This window comes from Neovison vison, chromosome 10 (assembly GCF_020171115.1).
Source record: "Neovison vison isolate M4711 chromosome 10, ASM_NN_V1, whole genome shotgun sequence".
Taxonomy (NCBI): domain Eukaryota; kingdom Metazoa; phylum Chordata; class Mammalia; order Carnivora; family Mustelidae; genus Neogale; species Neogale vison.
Window position 1 is genome coordinate 17,340,654 of NC_058100.1, and position 23,401 is coordinate 17,364,054.

Consider the following 23,401-nt stretch of genomic DNA (forward strand, 5'->3'; position numbering starts at 1 on the left):
TATTATAAATTGTTAAGTTTTTACAAATTTGAATGGATAACAGTATTCTTCTCTCTATATGTATTTATCATTTAGATTACTTCCTTAGCATATTGTCTGTTAATAGTATTTGCATTGATTTTTCTTATTGATTTATATGCATTTTGGCATACGTATTCTTTTTTCATATATGGTTAATTTTTTAATTGCTCTGTAATTTGTTTTCAGTGAAAGTTTGATTTGTTTCATAAGCCAACCTTAAAACGTTTCCTTGTCAAATTCATAAGTTTTTTCCTTTATGGCTTACCTTCTAAATTATTTTTTGAAGGTTAATTTAAATATTTTTAAGGTAATCTTTAATTTTTCTTTTTCTTTTCTTTTGTTTTCTTTTATTATTTTATTTTATTTGAGTATGGTTGACACATGATGTTGCAATAATGTCAGGCCTACCTCATAGTGATTCAACAACTCTGTATGTTATGCTCTGTTCACCACAGTGTACCATCTGTCACCATCTGTCACCATCTGTCACCATATAGCACTATTAAAATACCATTGACTATATTTCCTATGCTGTGCCTTTCATCCCCATGACTTATTCATTCCATAACTGGAAGCCTGGCTCTCCCCTTTACATTCACCCATTTTACCCATCCCTCCACCTTCTGCCCTTCTGGCAACCATCCATCTCTTTTCTGTATTTATGGGTTTGTTTCTGCTTTTCATTTGATTATTCATTTGTTTTATTATTTTTTTTAATTTCACATATAAGTTCAATGAAATAACAAGTATTGGCAAGGATGTAGGAAGAAAACACTTGCGCACTGTGTGGGAATGTAAATTGGAAGAGCCAATGTGAAAATATTAAGACGTTTCCCTCCAAAATTAAAAATAGAAATACCATTTGATCCAGTAATTCTGCTACTAGGTATTCGCCCAAAGAAAACAAAAACACTACTTCAAAAATATACCTGCACTCCAATTTTAGTGCTGCACTGTTTACAGTAGCTAAGATATGGAAGTAGCCCAAGTGTCCATTGATAGATGAATGGCTAAATCATTTTATATATATATGCGTATATATATACATATATGTATATATAAAATATATATTCTAGTAAGTTAATTTCATATTTAAATAAGTAATGCACATGCTATTTATTTTGGTGCTCAATATGAGGCATATCAGGCCAGGTATTCATCAAAGTCCATGTCTCTTATCCTCTATTTTCTGTTGAGGATTATGTGTTAGAGCTATGATTTGCATCTAGATTAAATTATGTGACTTTTCTTCACCGAAATGGAAGCTGAGTCAAAATATTGTATCTTACTTGAGAGCTACAGTATCAGGGATTTTGCTTTCTGTCTGTTTGTTTGCTGGTGAGGAGTACTTCAAGGTTCTTATGTATGGCAGAGGTTAGTATAGAACCAGGAAGAAAGCTGCTCTCTGATGAGGAAAAATTATATGGGCTATTATATAAGTCATTATACTTTTATTGCATATTTATTATGGCAGTTAGCAAAGCTAATAATGAATTAATTAAAAATGAAGTTATCATTATATTTTTCCAAACAGTTAATCACTGGTTTCAATATCATTTATTGAATGATTTATCCATCCACTTAAGTAATAATGAGGTTATCATTTTTCCAAACAATTAGTCACTTGTCACATTACAATTATTGAATGATTCATCTAGCCCCTGTTTTGAAATATCACCTTTCCGCGTATAAATTTCTTTCAAAACAGTCTATTTCATTACATTTTTGTATATTCTATTTATCCAAAGTTTCTATGTCAGATGTGCACTATATTTTAACATAATGTATATTTAATAGCCTTTAATACTTGTAGAAAAAGTTTGCTTTAGCATTTATTTTTTCTTGACTATTCTTACTCCTTTATTCTTGCACATGATTAAGAATTTTTAGCAATTAAAGCACAGTATGTAAATTGAAATTGTGTTTAATTTATAAATTAATTGAGTGGAAATTTTTATCTTTCAAATATTGTATTTCTTTTAAGGAACATATTATGTCTCCCATTAATTTAAGTCTCCATTTAAATTCGTTAGTGGCACACACTCATTTGTAAAACTGTATGCAAAATAATTGGAAATGAAAACCCAGACATTTAGAAAGAACATAGGGAAATATTAATGGCAGAGTAACAGTAGTATTGTTTTTCATTAGAATCTTTGTTGGGATTTAATATGACTGAGCAGAGAACATCAAGGGTTCATATATCTGTTGGAAAAAATGGTGACATCATAAGATCACAGACCTAAAAAACAAAAGAAAACAAAACAAAAACAAACAAACAAAAAACACAACACTCCAGGCATTGTAGAAGAAGGGAGAAATTTATTCTTGTATCAATTAATACAATAATAATTTTAATAACCTGCCTCAGTGTTGCCCATATGGGCAGAGGCCTAAAAACACCATATATTTCCATTTTGTAGGTACTATTATTCAGTAACTTTATATCATAACCAAAGGCATAGGTATAAAGCATTAGAATCCCTGATTTTAATTATACTAACAGCATTCTATCCAAAAGTATCTCTTTTCAGCTTCTTTCTTTTCCAATATTAAAAGTAGCGGGGCACCTGGGTGGCTCAGTGGGTTAAAGCCCCTGCCTTCGGCTCTGGTCATGATCTCAGGGTCCTGGGATCGAGCCCCACTTTGGGCTCTCTGCTCAGTGTGGAGCCTGCTTCCTCCTCTCTCTGCCTGCCTTTCTGCCTACTTGTGATCTCTGTCAAATAAATAAATAAAATCTTAAAAAAAAAGTAGCATTTTTTTCTAACTCACTCCTAATTTATGCTCAAATTTCATGTGTCAAATATAAATTTAAATGACATGTACAAACTGAGTTGCTAGTTTTGAGTTCTCAGTGGGGGATTAGCTTATACATCCAAATTTCCTCAAAATTTGTGTCTAGGCGTATTCTCTGCACATACCTTCAACTCCATATTCCAAAGACAACTCAACACAATTTACTATAGATATGTTTTTGTCTTCTCGTTGTTTGAAAACAGAATCATCAGTATTTTATGTTCTCAGGTAGAACATTAAAAATTACTTGTATTTCTCCTTTCTTCCTCAGTCTTACTCTTCATGAATAATCCTTCAAAACGATTCCAGTTTTTTTGTCTTCCAGATCTACCCTGCTTCCATTGGTATTGTTCAGGTGTTCATTGACTTTTACATGGTTTTCTCTAATAAGTTCCAGCTGCTCCCAATGACATCCAGCAAGCTTTCTTTTTCCTCCAATACATGATTATGTTTTGGGTACTTTTATACACTGTCCATGGGAGGCTAAACAAGAGAAACTACTTTGAAAAATGAAGAATAAAATAAAGAGTAACTTATTCTTTGAATTAGCTATTCTATGGTATAGATTTGCCCAATTAAATGTAAACTTACCACTATCATAAGGACATGCATGTTTATAGCAGTTTACAAATAGTAGCTTGAACTGAATCCTAAAGGACCAGATAAACATACTGTGGTATATTCCTAAAACATTATCCTACTTAAAAACATAAATAAATAAATTATTGATACAGCAAAGAAATGATTATCAACATCATTTTGCTTAAATTCTGCACACAAAATCATATATTCTCTATGATTCCATTTATACAAAATTTTGGAATAGGGAAAATAATCTATGCTCAAGTATCAGAACAGAGATGATGGTGTTTTAACTGGGTACTGACTGGGAAGGGCCATGAAGAAACATTCTTGAATGGTAATGATGTTCTGCATTAGGGATCTGAAAACTTTTCTGGAAGGACCAGAGAGTAAATTTTTTAAGCTCTCTGAACTGTATGGTCTCTGTTGCAACTGCTAAGAATTGGAATCCCCCCCCCCCCATGAATCTGGCCTGGCCGCATGATGCAATTTATCAAAAATATGCATTGGAACTGCCAATGTGTGACCATATGTGTAGGTCTCACTGGTTCCATTTCACAGTTTTAATAGCCAACAGCCTGACTACACTTTGGATGGAGAGATCACATGGAGAAAGAGAAGTCTTAGAGGTAAGGACTACAAAAAGAGAAAGGAAAGTCTCAAGCATCTTTTCTACTGTGTTGCGACACCACCGTATTAGTAAAACCCTTTGGACCTCTATCATAGAGTCATTTTTATACTTTAGATTTTGTTTTGTTTTTGTTTACTATATATTGATGCAATTGAAAATATAGAAAATGTTTAGGTTTAAATGTACAGTCTGTTCCCCCCTCCCCATCATGAATCCTGTGGAACTACTACCTAGATCATAATACAGAACATCTCCTGTCTTCCCAAAGGCTCCCATGTACCATGTCACAGTCCATGAATTAGACTTCTTCAAAGTTAAACACAGGTTGTCCTGTGGTAAGTGTCTTTCTGCTTAAACCATATTTTTTCCTCTTTTTAGATTAATTGTCTATTAATAGAACATATACTTCCATAGCCTCCTCAGAATGGATTATGGCAAGTAAAACAAAATCTTGAGTACCCTAATGCCATCTATTTGTACATATACTTGATTTATAATTTGTTTGTGTATAGAAATTAAAACTTTTTAAATTTTTTAATAATACTTTTTTCCCTTTGGAAAACGGATAGGTTTACTAGGGTTCCTGGGTGGCTCATTCAGTGAGCATCTGAGTCTTGGTTTTGGCTCAGGTCTTGATCTCAGGTTCCTAAGATCAAGTCCTGCCACCAGCCCTACACTCAGCAGGGAATCTGCTCCAGATTCTCTCTTTCCCTTGCCCTCTGCCCCTCCCTCCCACTCACACTCCCCCCGCCAAGTAAATAAATAAAATCTTTAAAAAGGAAAGAAATAAGGAAAGAAGCAAAGAAAGAAAGAAAGAAAGATGATATCACTACTTTACTGACTTATAGGTTTGTTTCTTTTAAGAGTCAAATGGCATTTGGATTTCTGAACCTTTGTTTATGAGACTGTTTCTTCCTTTCCAGATTCTGTGGTACCATATCGCTGTCCCAGTGTTCTGAATTTTAATGTAATATGCCTTGGTGAGAATTTCTTTTCATTCATTGTTTTAAGCATCAGGTATATCTCTCAATTTTGTGTTTCAAAGTTATTAGTTCTATGAAATATTCTAGGTGGGATATTTGATAATCTGCTTCTCCATTTCATCTTTTATCTATGTCTGAATAAATGTTCAGATATTGAAATTTCCTGAAATTATTTTTTTTTTTCATATCTAATCTCTTCTTTACTCAGTCTTCTTGCTTCTTGCTTATTATAGCATCTGGAAACTATCTTTGTTTTTACCATCTTGCCATTGGAGTTTTCATTTCTGAGATCTTTATGCATCTTTAACTATATCAGTGTCTATAGCTATATTTCCAAAGTATCTTTACTTGTCGTTCTTTATTACAGATTCTTTTTCTTTTTCTGTGTATGAAAGATCCTCTCTGAGGCTATTACTCACAGATATGTGGGGGCATTGTATTTACTCCTTCCTACCTTCCCATGTTTCTTCTGGTTTCCATGAATCTTAGCTATCCAATCATACTTAGCTGTGAGGAACAAAACTTTGAATGAACATTCCTTGGTTCTATTTAAAACATGCCCATTAATGAGCTTTTAGAGCAATGTGTCTGATCTATGTTTTTGAGGGACCATTACCTAAGAAGATCTGTCAGTTTTTCATTTCTGGCATTCAGTTTTCCCAGGGAAGAGTTACCCAGTATCCTACTTTGAGAGGTTCAAGTCTAGTTGTCATTTTTCTCAGACCCACTGGAGATGAGAAGAGTTGTTCTCAGTTCAGGATAGAATGTTTCATTTAACTTAGATTCCTTTTTCAGTGTGATCTCCCTGCTGTGCTATTGTCAGAGTTCCCTGCCTCCCTGGTACAACACTTCCAGAGTGTAAATGGAGACTTTGTGCCTTTCATTTGCGCTGCAAGGGAAGAAATATGAAAATCCAAGAGCATTGAAACATGCTTTCAAATATGATTTTGGTCTGTAGACCTCTCTCCAGCTTCTACGTCCAGAGGTAGTTCGTGCCTTCAGAACCGAGCTGTGCAGGAAAGAGCTCTGCAGCATAGATTTGCCGGCTTCAGCCAGACCCACTAGAGAGAAAACTGCATTCCTCGGTGACACCTTGCCCATTTTCTTTCTGTCTTTCAGATTTTGTTGCTGCCATTTACTCTTCCATTTCCATTGTCTTTATGCATGCATTCATTATATACCCCTTTATAATTGTACTGGGGCTTTGTGAGATGCAGACTGCACAAATATTTGTTTAATCTTCTGTGTTTACTAGAAGTACACGAACTCTTTAAGAAGTTGGTAGGAAAGCACAGCAAAAGAGACCATGGTTGCTGGAAATGCACTCAAGACACCGGTAACAACCTTTTGATGTTTTCATGTTTGTTTTTTCTTTTATTCCCTGGAATTATATATTTCCTTGAAGAAATGTTGTATCTAAGATATCAGATGTTTTCCAAGTTCTTGAGTTATCTAATTTGCATTTGGTATGTGTGTTCACTAAAAATAAGGCCATATCTGTGAGAGATATGAACCTTTAGAATAAACATGAACTAATTCACCATAAACTCTTGATAAGAAAAATTAGTTATTTTATCTTTGTATAGTTGGTGATATGAGCCAAGTTTAATATTTTATTTAATCACACTTTAATGTATTACTATGTATTACAAATCAGAAAATATAAATGTATTACAAATGTATTTAATGTATTACAAATCAGAAAATGTAAAATTATTAATCATATGTGAGAATTTTAGTGAGTTATTGCTCTTTCTGCACCTGTGAGTTGAAGCTGTCATTTTCAAAGAGAGTTCTGAAGATGATGGTGTTGTGAGGTCAAAGGAAGCAAATTTAAAATTGAGAGACGGGTATTGTGTAAATACAACTGTTTTATTCATAAAGCACCCCTGTTTTGTTAATTATTTATTTTTATTTTATTTTATTTATGTATTTGACAGAGATCACAAGTAGGTGGAGAAGCTGGCAGAGAGAGAAGGAAGCAGGCTTCCCCCAGAGCAGAGAGCCTGATGAGGGGCTCGATCCCAGGATCCTGGGATCATGACCTGAGCCGAAGGCAGAGGCTTTAACCCACTGAGCCACCCAGGCACCCCTAATTATTCATTTTTAAATGTAAATACTTCCTCTATGCGTGTATTGTGATTTCATTTTATTGTTAAAAGAAAAATCATGTATCTTAGACAATTCTTTATGTAATTTTTTTCTATTATGTGCTATTTGTTAAAAGATCTTTGATAATTCTTTTAGAAATTAAATTCAGTTAAATCTGTAAGTAGGACAAGAGATATCTGATGTGGTTAGGACACTTAAGCTAATGCTGTAATTTTTGTACAACTTGCGGGGCTCCATCCCAGGACCCTGGGATCATGACCTGAGCCAAAGGCAGAGGCTTTAACCCACTGAGTCACCCAGGTGCCCTGAACATAATGTTTTTTAAGAGTGTTTCTCTCAAATCATGGTGTATTTCAAGCTACTCCAGTAATAATTATTTAAATACTTTCACAAATTGAGGCACCTGAGTGCCTTAATTTAAGCATCTGACTTTGGCTTAGGTCATATCCTAGGGTCCTAGGATCAAGCTCCTGCCCCTTGCCAGGCTTCTTGCTCAGGGGAGAGTCTGTTTCTCTACCTCAGTCTGTCCTTCTCCCTGCTAGTTCTCTCTCTCTCTCTCTCTGAAATAAATACATAAAATTCTTTAAAAAATTAATAATTTCACAAATCTTCATCATGTATGAACAACCAGAAGACAGTGCTTTAGTTTATAGGTGATTCAAAGAAAATTGAATATTTTGCCTGAAAGTCTTACAGATTGACCGTAGAACTCATATGTTAATTTCCAACACAAGACCCAGCTCCCACAATTAATTACACTTGTCTGAGAAGCAGTTTATTCTTTCACCTTCTGAGTCCAAATCAAACGTGAAGACAACACCCAATTAATTAAGAACTTTTAATACACTTGCTAAACTTAACAAATGATTGTTTCATTAAACTGACAGCATGAATATGCCATTGCACTTACATGTTAAAAATATTTTATCCCAGGAGAGAAATAAATGGATTTATAAAATTTTCAAAGGGAAAAATTGTAAAGGGAAAATTTTATTTTAGTATTGAAGAAGAATATTATTAAAAGGCATAGAAAGGGGGCGTCTGGGTGGCTCAGTGGGTTAAAGCCTCTGCCTTTGACTCAGGTCATGATCCTGGGGTCCTGGGATCGAGCCCTGCATGGGGCTCTCTGCTTAGTGGGGAGCCTGCTTCTGCCTGCATCTCTGCCTACATCGATCTCTGTCTGTCAAATAAATAAATAAAATATTTTTTAAAAAAGGCATAGAAAGTGAAATTTAAGAAAAATACCATTTCTAAATAACTGTTACAAAATCTATCTTAAGGCTGGCTAATTTAAATTAAGAGTTGATTTTCCTGCAGCTACTTTATCTTAAATTATAGAAAGTTGTCCAATCTTGGGTCAGAGATGGAAAAGGTTAAAGTTAGTGTTAGTTGTATTTTGGCCCTTATGTTTATCCTATAAGATATTTCATTTAATTATCACAACATTTATATCAAAACTTCCTTTTCACACAAGGGAAATTGAGTCACAAAATACTTATTTAATCACTTTATGTTTTACAACCAATATTTGGTCCTAAATACATAAATTTCTAAAGCCCGGCTTCTTTATATTTTTCCAGGGTGCATAGTACATATTAGTATATTAAAATAGCAAATAACACAATGCCCAAAATGCACTGAGTTCTTGGTATCAATGAACGAATTAGAAAAAGGTATCATTTTCTTTTTCAATTATTCAACAGAGTTATTAAGATTTTCTGTGTGTGAGCCCAGCATTTTTGTAGGTGCTGTTGTTACATAGCATAAGATGGGAGCAGCTGTGGATTTGGTTTGAGTAATCAGAAAAATTGAGACCTGAACAAAACAAATATATAATATAGCCCCATCTTTACCTAGCTAATGTGAAAATCTGATAACGAAATATTTTAGGCAGAAAGAATTACAATATAAGGATCTTAAAGTGAAAACAAGCCTGGATCATATGAGAGGAAAATTCAGAAAGTCCTTAAGTCTGGGCTCTACCATCATATCCTCCATTCCTTCCTATCTTTCTATTTTACAAGTTTCTTTCTTACCATTATAGGTCATTTCAATTCCAATTTTCACAGAAAATTTCATTGCCTAAATGACCTGAATAAAGCTATTTGAATAAACCAAGTCAGATCAATATGTAACTAAATGATAACTACTTAATCTTTATAGGAATATTTTTATAGCACAGAAGATCCTTATAAATTCAAATACAGATGTTTTATGGAAAAAACCAGAGTTTACAAATTTTAAATAATATGAGCCAAGATGTTTTGAGAAAAGGGTCCCTCTAAAATTTAGCTTTTTCTTCTTTTTATAGCTCTTCCATTCTGACACATTGGGATAAACATAGAATTTGTAGTTAGGCTCAATGACATTTTTATTATACCTTATTAAATGTTGTATTACACAGATAATTTAAACTTTTAAACTTTAGTTGGTTAAATAATTAAAAATTTATTATAACACTTTCAAATCTACTCTCTGTTCAGTACATTTTCTTTTATTCAAACTGAGCATGTGGGGTTTATCTTCAGTTTCTTCCTCACCTGCCATATCCTTCAACGTCAATCCCCAATGTAACTGTCTAAACTTTCCATACAGATGGTACTATCTTAATTATATGATTTCTATCTCCTGTTTTGGTTTGAAATATTACAATCGTTTGATAACCAATGTCCTTCCTCTCAATCTTTCTTTGCTTTCTAATTCAACATCAATCTTATAACCATTTATTTTAAAGGAAAAATACTTTTTGTAATATTTTATCACTACCTTACTAAAAGTCCTTTAATAGGACTAAATAGTCCTTTAAAGGACTAAAAGTCCTTTAACAGAGTCCAACACAACTCTGTACTTTCACTAAATTCCAAAATCCTTGGCATAACATAAAAAGTTATTTTGTGGTATTACATGCATTTATATTTACTTTTACAATCTCAGTTTATTTCATCCTTTTCCTATCACTCATGCTGTTTCCTAAGTTACATGGAATGCTTGAAATACCCAAAACCTAAGACATCAAAAGCCATTTAGGTTTAGATTTATTTATTTATTTATTTGAGGGAGAGAGAGGGAGGGAAAGTTCAGGGCTAGGGGAAAGGGCAGAGGGAAAGGGAGAGAATCCTCAGGCAGACTCCCACCTGAGCTTGGAGTCTAATGCGGGCTTGATCCCAGGACCATGAGATCATGACCTGACCTAAAATCAAGAGTCAGACACTAAACCTATTGAGCCACCCAGACACTCCATAGAGTATTTTCTTTTTTCTAATTTTTTTGTATTATTTATTTTTTTAAAGATTTTACTTATTTATTTGCTAGAGAGAGAGAGAGAGAAAGAGAGAGGAAGAGAGCACAATCAGGGTGGTGGCAGGCAAAGGAAGAAGCAGGCTTCCTGTTGAACAAGGAGCCTGATGCCAGACTCGATCCCAGGACCCTGGGATCAGGACCTGAGCTGAAGGCAGTCACAAAACTGACTGAGCCAACAAGCATCCTTATGTTTTTAAGTAGGATGTGCACCCAGCATAGAGCCCAAATCAGGCTTTGAACTCACTACCCTGAGATCAAGACCTGAGCCAAAACCAAGAATCTGAGGCTTCACTAAGTCACCCAGGCACCCCCACTTTGGCTTTTAGATGCATTCTAGTGATGTTTATTTCTCTTGTTCTAGCTACTCTTTCTCTCTCTTATTCCTGACCTAATTTGTGCTTCAACAAAACAAATGCACACACACACACAACACACAACACACACACACACACACACACACACCCTGGAATTCTATTTGGTAGCCATGGATGCACTTGGGTAAGTAACCTTGCCAAAGTGTGTTTTATATTTTCCTGCTTTATCCAACTCAATGGTTGGATAAAGTTTGTCCACTTATTCCCATTTATGTTGCTAATTGAGGATGCTGGGTGAGTCAAACAGCCCTTCTTATTTTGCGGTATTGAATGAAAGGGAAATAGCATTCTTCTCACCAAGGTGAAAATTCATTTCAATAGAGTCTCATCAAAAAGTAGCTCATATCATTTACAAATTGACTTAAAGTAGCTTTGGTTGACTATATCCTTATTTTGACTGTCTTAATGACCTGTCCCTGCCATTCCTATAATCTTTATTGACAAGGTTGTTGGTGTAATTTGGTAGATACAAGAACCTTTGGCTCTAACTTACTTTCATTTTTTCCAGAAGTGACAAAAGCAGTTAGGATACCACATTCTTGATTGGTTTTTGTGGTTTGAATTTCTGCGGTTTGAATAGTCTGCCTACTATAGGTAGGTGTTATTTACTAACCTGAGTTACAGGGGAGGAAACCGAGGCAGAAGGAGTTTATAAACACGTAAGTTTATAGTTATTGAGCCGTACAACTGAGATACAAACTAGACCATCTGATTTTACTGTCTGGACACTTAATCAGAGGACAAGAGACCCTTTCCTCCTGCAGAGGTCAGGGCTCATGGCCCAGGGAAATGTGAGCAAAGTGAAGATAGAGTTTCCCAGAGTTAGTATTCCAGTGCCTTTTTTTTTTCTTTTAATAAATATTCTAAAGAGAGTACACCCTACTGTTTGGAAACTCAGTAATCAATAGCTTAATGAGTGGTATGTTGCCAACTATGTACTTCTGAATTTTCATTTGAATTTTAAAAATATATAGAGATACAGATGTTTACACATTTGAAAATTCCTTTAGGTCAATATGGTTAATGCTTATAAGACTGACTACTTTAAATACTTTTATCCTAGCCTTCTTTTTTTTTTAATTTTTTATTTTTTATACACATATATTTTAATCCCCAGGGGTACAGGTCTGTGAATCGCCAGGTTTATCCTAGCCTTCTAACATAATACAGAAGTAGAACAAAGTTGCAAATAATTCATTATTTTCATCCTGGAAAAATATATTTTAAAATCTATGAATATTGTGAAAAGTAAGATCACATTTACTTTGAAGTACTTTTCTATTAAATAACATATTTGTACCTTATTATGTAGACTCAGTGGAATTCAATATGGTTGTCAGATCCTTATAATGTATTGTTTTCAAATATATTTAGTATGGTTTTTCAGAGGCCTTAATTTATCTTATTTTCCAACTTAAAATTTTTGAGATCTTTGGATAGTCAAAGTTTAGAGATGTACGTTGTCCTCCATCTTTGCAGTCACAATATCTTTGTATTTTCTGTGCTTTTAATATAGTAAAAAATTATGTCACTTGAAGTATCTAGGGATTATTCTTCCATTATTTATAACCTCTTCAAATTATTTTCTAATCACTACAAAGAACCTCATTATGGAGATTGTTTGCATGTGCAAATAATTAATATAAATGTATAAGTAGTTGCAAATAAAATAGTTTTAAAGGGAATTACATGTCTTCAGAAAGATATGTCAAACTAATTACAATATTAGCACATCCATAACATATGGTTACTGACAGAGATTAATACATATTAATCTCAGAACAAGATCATTGCTCCTACAAAAATATATTATGGAATGAAAAATTGCATTATTTTATGTAAGTTTATAAGGAAATAGTCCCTGACTTTTATATTTACCTGGAGGGATTATCACAGGAGAAACAAATTATGAAGTGAATCACCTTTTCTTATTTATATTAACTGCACATTATTTTTAAATTCTCCCCAAAATTTTAACATTTATAGAATCCTAATTTAATCACTATTAGCAAAAACAGTTAATCTAGAAAATCCAATCTGAAGTTAGTATTTACTTGCAAGGTAGAACATTTTTAAAAGAGACCCTAATAATAGTGCCTTAAATAAAAAGTTGCTTAATAAATGCATTGATTAATTAAGATTTTTCTGTTAAAAGTGATAGAACATCTAAGTCAAACCCTGAGGGGAAAAAGTATATTGAGTCTGATAAGAATAAAATTCTAAGGATCTGGGGTTCAAACAATGTTATCAAGATCTTGTTACTTTCTCTTCCTTTCTTGTCTCATTGCTATGCTGAGTTCACTTTCCACCACCATGTGGCAAAATGATACTGCTGCTTCAGAAATCTTATCCCCTCAAACTTAAATCCAGTGGTTAAGTTTGAATCTCTTCCCTAAAACTCTGTTAAAAATCTTGTATCTTCAGATTCACTGTCTAGTTTAGGTCTAAGTAGTCTGTTCTTCTCCTGGACTGAAAGTAACTATTCTATTAAACTTTACCTAAATCCTAGGTGAATAGAAATTTCCTCAAAAGAAAGCTATTAGGGGTGCCTGGGTGGCTCAGTGGGTTAAGCCGCTGCCTTCCGCTCAGGTCATGATCTCAGGGTCCTGGGATCGAGTCCCACATCGGGCTCTCTGCTCAGCAGGGAGCCTGCTTCCCTCTCTCTCTCTCTCTGCCTGCCTCTCCATCTACTTGTGATTTCTCTCTATCAAATAAATAAATAAAATCTTTAAAAAAAAAAAAGAAAGCTATTATAGGATTACCATAAGGAGGTGACTAGGGAGTAGTAGCAGAAGTATTATGTGTTCGTTCTAGTTTCTCTTTATTGGAAGATAGCACATACATGCAAAAATACAGATTCCCCATACATTAGTACATGTAAAACCTGCATACTCATAGACGGGAACAGCTTACAATAGGCAAACGTCACCAGTGAGAACAACTAAGAAAGCAAAATGTATTACAAAATTCCAATTATAAATGTAGGAGTGCTATAGAATCAAAAAACACTACAGGGACTAGATATGGTGAAGTGATATAAGTTTTTGCAGCTGTCTCTCTCTCCTTCAGGTATTTATAAATTGTACTTTTAGGCTTAATAAATTGTAGCCTAAGACGCTGAGATTCAGAACTCGATTTAGAAAAAAGCACAATGCTCCCAAAGGAAGAAAATTATAATGAATGGTTAACTTAGGAACGGAAATGATGGCAAAGAGAAATCAATGGAATGATACCTTTCTTGAATTTTTATTTAAATTCCAATTAGCATACTGTGTAATATTAGTTTCAAGTGTACAATATAGTGATTCAGCACTTCCATATACACCGCTCAGTTCTAACCACAAACCCCCTCCCATCACCCATTTAACACATCCCATTCACCTCGGAATGATACCTTTAAAATGATGAAATAAAATTCTCACTAGCTGAAATCACATGCTCAACAAAGTATACTCTCTATATAAAAGTAGAGTGAAGACATATTTTATTCATTTATTTATTAATTTTAAGTGGAAATATAATTAAAATAGATTTTAGGTCAAAAAGAGTGGGTTTGTTGTCTGTAAAAGAAACATTGAAGTAGCTCTTCAGAAACAATAAAATGATACCAGAAAGAAATAAGGAAATACTTGTAGTAGAAAGAAGATTGACACATAATAACTTTAAATAGATATTGTTTTTAAAAATGTTATGTTTGCAAGATTAAGTTACATGTAGAATTAAAATAGATGTGTGCTAAATTATTTAAAATAACACTCTTTATCATATTCCCAGAGAGGGAAAAAACTAAATATGAATCAGTATTCACACAATAGAAAATTTCTTAGTAATGGAAACGAATAATACAGAAATACATGTAAATGAAAAAATATGGTATTAAGGAAAAGAAGAAAAGCATCTGCAGCCCTGTTTATATAAAGTATAAGAAGAAGCTGAACTATGCTGTAAGAAGTTGAGATCGTGGGATGTATCGGAGGTTAGTGTTTAAAAAGGAGCAAAAGAGGATTTCTGGCATTTTGTAATTTGAATTTTGATTGTATGGGTATATCTAACTTGTGAAAATTCTTAAGCTATTAATCTAGTACATGAGCATTTTTCTGTATGTACATTTTACTTCAGTGAGAAGTTAATGAGAAAGAGAAAGAGAAAGAAACAGCGCTGTTTACTTAAATGTAAGATGATAATGTAGGGTGAAATAACTTTCACGACTTATTCTACTACCAATTTCAAAAGTTCCATTATTTATCATAGTAATTAAAAGATTAAACATTAGCAAAATCTACCTGAAAGACTAAACAAAGCATAATGATAATGTATTGTATTAGAAACTAATCATTAAACTGTTCATAGAAAGTTGCTAAAGGATTTTCTTCAGTTAATGGTAAATGAATAATATACTTAATGATGATCATAGCAAAGGATAAATGTTTTCAAAGGTTTGTATGCATTGCTCTTATTGCAATGAGTTGATGATATTCTCATGGTAAAATGCAAGTACAAAAGGATTTAATGGTATGTCAGATAACCAGAATGCCAGAGTTAAATCTAACCATCTTTTCATTTATTGAAAATGTACTTACTAGGACAAGATTACTGAACATCAGTGAAAGCTGTACAAAGCCAATAAGCCAAAATAAATATAAAAAAATTTCACTGTGCCATTTGTCATGAATTTCTTCAAATTAAAATATTGCAAACATGATAGTTTCAAAGTTTTTTTTTGGAAAGGAAACGTTAAATATAATGAGCTATGAGAAATACTCAGAATTACATAATATAATGACAATATTTATTACACTCCTACTATGTGCTGCAATTTGTTATGCCCTAGTGACACCTTCCCTGTAAATGTTGCTGCATAGGTCCAACTAATATTACTCCATTTTGTAGAAAAGGAAATTGAGAAACAGATTCAGATGATTCAGACTCACGATTCACCTTGCCCTAACATCTATGCCTTCACATGAATGATTCTCAAAATGAATTGTGAATTTGAATTTCATATGGAACTTTAAAACTCACACAGGTCACTACCAAGACTCACTGAAATTACCATTTAAATAGTGAGTTCTAGGCACCCGTATTTTCATAAAATCCCACAAATTCTGAATTTTACTTGTGCTCACTGACATTCCTTGGCACAAGTCCATGCAGGAGTTTCCTGAATTTTTTTTTTCCTCTTCTTTGATGATGTTATTGTTTTGCTTTTATTTATTTTCATAATTTTTGTAGAACTCTGTTGAAAAACCAGATTGCTGATTCTCAGCTTGTGTCCCTGTGATTCTTTCCTTATTTTTCGTTTGCCTATTTCTCTTATTTACCTGTTCTCTTACTTTGTACTTGAAGGTTATGATGCCATTCTTTGGCTACCTGTAGCCTTCTGTTGCTGTTCTGAGTGACAGCCAAGATGGATCTACTTACCAGATGACCGAATTGATTTACTGTTTCTGCGGTGGCTAACTACAATCAATTTTAATTTAAACTGTGATTTTGACTTGGTTGTCCCCTGGACCCACTGGCTATTATCACATCGATACTCGTGAACTGCCATCCCATCCTTAAAGAATATCACCCTGTTGTTACGTGGCCATCTCACTGAGTTAGAAAGAGATGAAAAATTGAGGCATCTTGGGGTGGCTGACAAAAGTTTATATCTTTATTAGGGTGTGGATTGCAAGAGTGTTCAACTTACAATAATTTCCCAACATATTTGGGTCAAAGTGTTTTTTCTTTTTTCATTTTTAAATTAAAAGTTTTAACAACAAAAATGAAAATAATTGACTAATTTCTATTAGGTGATGGTGGGACAGTGATACAATCAGGAAAAGCTTTGGGAAGGCTGTAGTAAAAGTTCATGTGAAAGAAATCAGTGTGGAAGATGGTAACAAGGGTAAAGATACTTAGAATGATCTGAATCCTGGAATCATGGTTAGCGCAAACAGGAAGGGCCAATCAATGACACATGGGTTGTTAGAAAGTTGTCACTGGTATGACTTCAGGATTTGGGGCCTGCATAATTTTTTTTTTTTTTTCGGTCATTGGAGAAAAAAAAAAGGCAGGAGAAAAAAGTGTTTTGTTATCATTTTGCTTTTGGGAAGGAAGATCAGGTGGTCAATTTGAGCCGTTTAATTTTTGAGATGCTTAAGAAGCCATGAGACCAAATGTAATTACAGAAGGAGTGGAAGTGCAAACAGAAATAGAAGAGATAAAGAATTAAAGGATGGAGCCATCCTGTATGTAGTGGTCAGGAAGAGAAATACCATCTCAGAAGTCTGAGATTAGAAGTTATGGTGACTGACAAGAGCAGAATGGTATGGCTGAAAGCAGGTGAATCGTTTCAAGAGAAACATAGCTCGGTGGTGCCCATTGCTGCTGAAAAATTGAGTGAGATGAAGATTAAGAAATTAGTATTATATTTACCAGGACCATGATCAATCAGAACAGTTTGGTGGACTTTAAAGTGATAATACCATGTATTTAAACTGATAAAATCCAGAAAAATGAATAAGTATTGATACAGAAGAGGGGGTCATTGCCAAAAAACACTCTTTAGTAGGAAAAAGGGACTGATTTGTTATCCTGAAAAGAGACCATTTTGATATTCCCCGATTGTTTTCCATAGTGATAATGAGAAGCAAAATATGTGAACACAGATCCAGGTAGCATAATCAATCCATGTGATGGGTAGATTTCTTTCTTCAGTAAAATAGGAAACAAGGTCACTAGTTTAGGGGGAGGTCAGGGAATACACGTGAGGTACTGGGGATTTGAGAAGAAACAGAATGAAGTCCTTATCTTGGAGCAAATGTCAGTGAATGGATTAGAGAAATACTATAAGATTTCTATCTATCTACCTCAAGGGTTTTTCAAGCTAATGATCATATTTGTCTATTTTTTTTTCCAGCCATTTTCCACTATGGTAGGCAGTTAGAGTGCAGTTAGAGCACTGGGCTCTGCTAAGGTTGCCATTTAGCTAAGGGAATACAGCGAAAGGAGAAATAAGTAGTGTAGGTACTATAGGCAACAACATGATTATAATGGCTGCACATGGAACTTAATCAGGGAAAGGAGGACACTTAGAAAGGAGATCAAGAAAATAGTAAGGAATAGTGAAAAATAGTAGAATCCATGTGTTTATGCATATTGTTTCTGAGCTTTATTTTAGATTTTGCCATTTATTGACTTAATTGTGATGTAAAAATAGACTTGATAAAAACTTTCTGAATAAATAATATGGCTATATATGGAATACTGTAATACTTTACATTTAATTTCACATAACACTTATTTAGGATGATTAATTATGAACCAATAAAAGGTAACATAAAATACGAATAAACTCATAAAACAGAATATTTAAGAACTTCCAAAGAATCATATTCCAAGGCTAAATTTAGGGATCGTGACTGCAGAAATCTATAAATATCAGCAGTATCAGACATATTGTCCTGTAGACAGACAGCTTTGATTCTTTTGACAAATTGTTGTGGTTGGAACTCTTCCCAGACCATTCAGCTTTGTGTATGTGGATTCAATTTAAATTAGTGGAGGTCTGACCTTTAGTTACATAATTGCAACTGGATATGAATTAATGCTCTCTGTTTCAGAGAAGGACTTAAAACTATGTAGATTAAAGGGTAGCACATTGCTAATGATCATTATTTATTCAACACTATTCATTACATTCTGGAAGAAATGAATAATATTACTGAAATGCCTAGATTATTTTAGGGCTGTTCATAACCATATTGTCAGAAGTTTTAGGACTTTATTCTGAAAATCACGAATAAAAAGAACTGTCAGACATTTTTCTTTTTTTGGCTGGTGGGACGGATAAGGGATAATTATTGTCCTATTGTGAAGACCCACAGAGGATTCCTTTACGCTTCATCCTTTACTTTGTCTTTTTTCATCTTGTCTACACACATTCCAAATATTTAAAGGGTAAAAATGAAAGCATCTTAATTCTTAAGGAGAAGAAAAGGTTAATAAAAAACAAGATTGTAATATAATCCCATTTTAAACCATTAGACAAAAAAGTATTAAGAATAAAGGAAGTTTCATTAAAGGGCAAAGCTACCTACAAATTCATTCTCGATTTTTAGAAGAAGAAAGAAGTTTTGACACAAAATATGTAACAAGAAACCCTATTCAAACATTTTGATTTAGTTCAGTTACCAGTGTTGGTTTCCAAAGGTCAATGCCTATTTGTATTATTATAAATCACTTATTAATAATATGCTTATTCTGTGCAAAGTAATATAACATCACATTTAGACATAATACAATATATTCCAGGTCAATTTTCTAACTTTGAATGCATACTCATTGAAGCTATATAAGTTAACTGCCTTAAAAATGACCAAACCTCCGAATGTAGATAGAAAAGTGTGTTGAGTCATTTGATACCTAATGTGAATATTGATTTTCTTCTATTATAGAAATATGTAAAGAAAAAGAATGAGGTCAGTTAAGTTTCTGGTTTTGAAATATCTTATATACTTTCTGCTCTAAAATTCTGTTTGTTAAATTTAGACCCTGTGCCTTTTTTTTTTCCTTTTAATATATGTTGAGGTAATATTTTGATATTTTACAGTGCAATGGTAGAAGTTTCTGGATACATGGTTTGTAGACTTGTAAAACATACACAAGTTTGAGTTCTCTAAATTTTATAGATCTAGCAAAAAACACATTACTGAGCATGTATGAATTTCAATATGAAAAGAATAAAATTAACTAAAATCTCAATTGAAATATGTATAATTACTATATTATCAATTGACTTAATCATTAATATGGCAACTTTTAGACTAGGAGTGATAATCTTTTTTTAAAATTGAGCGTGTTATTCAAAGCTACATACATTTAAGGACTTCTGGGTGGCTCAGTCGGTTAAGTATTGGCCTCTTTAGCTCAACTTAAGTCATGATCTCCGGGAGCCCAGCAAGGGACTTCATGCTGGATATAGAGCCTATTTAAACTCTCTCTCTCCTTCTGCCCCACCCCCAGGCTCTCTCATGGTCTCTCCTCCCCTCCTCAAAAAAAAAAAATTTAAAAAGCTACATACATGCTGTAAGATACAACTACTGGATAATATGTCAAATAAGCCTTTTTCCAGATTAAAATGAGTGCGTTATTATTGGATTCTGAATTTTGAATAGGACTCATTATTGTATTAATTATCTTAAACACTTTCATAGTGAATACTGGAAAGATAAAAATATTTCAGAAATGATCATTTCCAGACAAATAATTGTTCCAGATAATTGTAAACAAAAATTATTTCAACAAATTAAAATTATAATATGTAATTGTATATAATGAGCATTGTCATTTTCAACATGGTTAGTGACAAAAATAAAGTGACTAGAGCCAAAGCCTCTACCCAGCCCAGATTTATGCTGTTTTCTTGAAGCTTCTGTTAGAACATAGACCATCATTCAATTACCTTATATTATGATTGTTAAATGTTGCTTTTTCCATCATCACATAATATGAACATAAATTACTATATTGCCCAAACTCTTTTTTTAAACCTGTAAACTTTTCCATCTACTTATAGTTTCTTGCAATTTTCTATATTTTGTTTCTGTTTTATTTTTCTTCTTTTGTCAGAAATATGAAGGAACTTGATCTACTCTGTTAGGTTCAGATTCTTTCAACCTAACTAATCTGATTAAACTTGGCCAGTGGGCTAGTATATTAATATGTGATTTGGTTTTATTATTTTGAGAGAACTTGAAAATATATTACATGTCATCCACATATATATTTTAATAAATGGCCACATGATTGATAACCTTAAAGGTGTAATATATAAATGTGTAATGAACCACAATCATATATATTCAAAATATGGAAGCTTAATCAGTAGTTCAAAATTAAACTCAAATGTTTTAAGAGTATTAGCGCAAATCAAAATATTGGTATTAAAGATTCTACAAATTCATATAATGCTTCCTTATGATATAATTTAAAGAAAAAGTAAACATGAAAAAACATTAATTGTGTACTTTATAAATACACACAAGCACACCCGAAGTGTTACTTATTAATACACTTGGTCATCTGGTTCACAACTGTTTGGTATTAGTAGTATTAAAGCCAACTGAAATACGGACAATTTTATTTATTTGTGTGCCAAAACAAGTGAATAAAATAAAACCAACTTTATTGAGGTGTCTGAATCATTTATCAGAAAGTCACTATCATTTTAAACACAGAAAAATTACTAGAGTAATCTTACCTAAAAATCAAAAGTAAGCAAGCAGCCTAGATGACCATGAAGTAAATAGGAAAGTCAATAATGAAAGATTATGGAATGTCATTCTTGGTTCGGAGGGCATTTTTCTTTTATTTATTCAAGTGGTATTTCTTGAGTGACTACTGGGCAGCACGCTGAAGTTTCACTGGTGATCTGTATGAGGTATATAAATAAATAATGTAATGAGATAATTAATGAAAAACAAAGTGTGCCATGCAGACGTAGAGGAATAGCAATTAGAATCAGGAGCTTCTATTTAAAAAGCACAGAGGAAGGTGGGGATCGGGGAATGCACTTGACCTGAGGAGCCCCGGGTAAGGTGCAGAATCCTTGAATCACTATTATGTGACTTCAGGTGTATTCTGAAGTCACATAATACTGTGTGTGAACTCTACTGGAATTCAAAGGAAAACTTAATCAAGAAAATAAGGTGGAATAAAAAAAAAAAAGCACCAAGGAGACCATTTGTAACAAATGCAGTAGGCACTCTGCTTGTTTCACCCGGAGACGACCACGTTCCTGTGGGCTGACTAGCAAAAGCATCTGAATCATTTTTGGCTCTGCCTTTGCCTATCATTTTAAAGGAAAGTTGTAATTCCACTGACCCCATGGATAATCCAGGACAATTTCCTTATCACAATGTCTGCTAATTACTGAGCTTATTTCCATCTTCAACCTAAATTTTCCTTTTTTATGTAAGGTGAAATATTCATAGGTTCCAGGGATGAGGACGTGAATTTTGGGGAGGAGGGCAGTAGCACTATTCTGCCTGTAACACTAAGTGAACTCCGAAGTCACTTACATCAGAAGTTTGTCTGAAGATACAGCTTCATGTGTGGTTATTTACATGTCAGTGTTCTGTAGATATTCATTATCATTCTTTTTTTTTTTTTTTAAGATTTTATTTATTTATTTGACAGACAGAGATCACAAGTAGGCAGAGAGGCAGGCAGAGAGAGAAGAGGAAGCAGGCTCCCTGTGGAGCCGAAAGCCCGATGCAGGGCTCGATTCCAGGACTCCCGGCTCGTGACCCAAGATAAAGGCAGAGGCTTTAACCCACTGAGCCACCCAGGTACCCCTTCATTATCATTCGTAATTTGACAGGGAAATCTCAGATTACAAAACCTTCTTTTACTTTAGATGAAGGCTTCTGCTCAGTTTTAAGTGAGCATAAACATTACATTACAGTGTAAATGGAATAAATACTCTCAAAATTATAAAGTCAGGATTTGAAATTTGTATAAGTCATCAAACAAACCTCTGTAATTTCTATATAATTATCTGTCAATCTCAGTAATATGGCTTTTACTTGGTCTATCAATTTTCCTTTTCCAACTTCCCTGAACACATCACTGGACAAATTCTGGAGTGACTGTGTGGGCCATACAGGCTCTGTTCCTCTATGCAAATGCATATGCGTTTTTAGTTTAACCTTAATGTTATGTATTTGGGTAAGAGCATATGCATATTATAATTTCATCTTTATTTTTAAAAAGGCAAATTATATAAGACTTTATTCAACTTGTGCATAATACTACTTGAAGATTTTTATTTTTATCAATACAAATGAAATGTGATTCATAAAATTCTGTGAGTGTACTGTAGAATATACCTTGGACAGTTTTCTCTTTCCTTTCTCTAATTTATAACACAACAGTTATAAAAAGCCTACCCCTACCTTGGGGAGAAATCGGTGGAAATTTCATAACCTCAGTTCTTATGAAGCTCTTTGCCACAAGGAACAGCTTCTAAGGCTTCAGGCAAGAGAAATGTTTATCACAAAGTAAAACATCTCCTGAGTCAGCCTGTTCAGGGAGATTTGCTGCCACTTTTATTGAATTCCTGAGGATTTTATTCCTCGAGCTATTACTTTCAAATGTATGAGCAAGAAAAGGCCAAAGACCTGTAACATTTTAATACGTCTCTCCATGTAAATGTTTACTAAAACTAAGAACAAAGCAGTAAGTCAAAGTACCACTGTCTAATGGTTTTTTATCTTTTCTTTCCCCTCAGTATTGCCTAGGGACCAAGGAGGACTTGAATTCAAATTCTGTTTTTGAACCCCCCCTTTTTTTTTTACTTCATGTAAGTGAGTTAATCTGTCCAAAGATTAACTTTCCTATTGTGAAGGGGGTAATGGCACTGATATGACAGTGTTGGCACTGGGTTCAATGAGATGACTTACCCAAATAATTTATTCCAGTCCCTGACCCCATGTTACAAGTTTTCAATTAGTTACAAATTGATCAACATCCTTCCAAATGGTTCCTTTCTGTTCAATTATTTTTTCTATGAAATCTTTCTGTTTTGACTATAGACTTCTCTGAACTTTATTAAG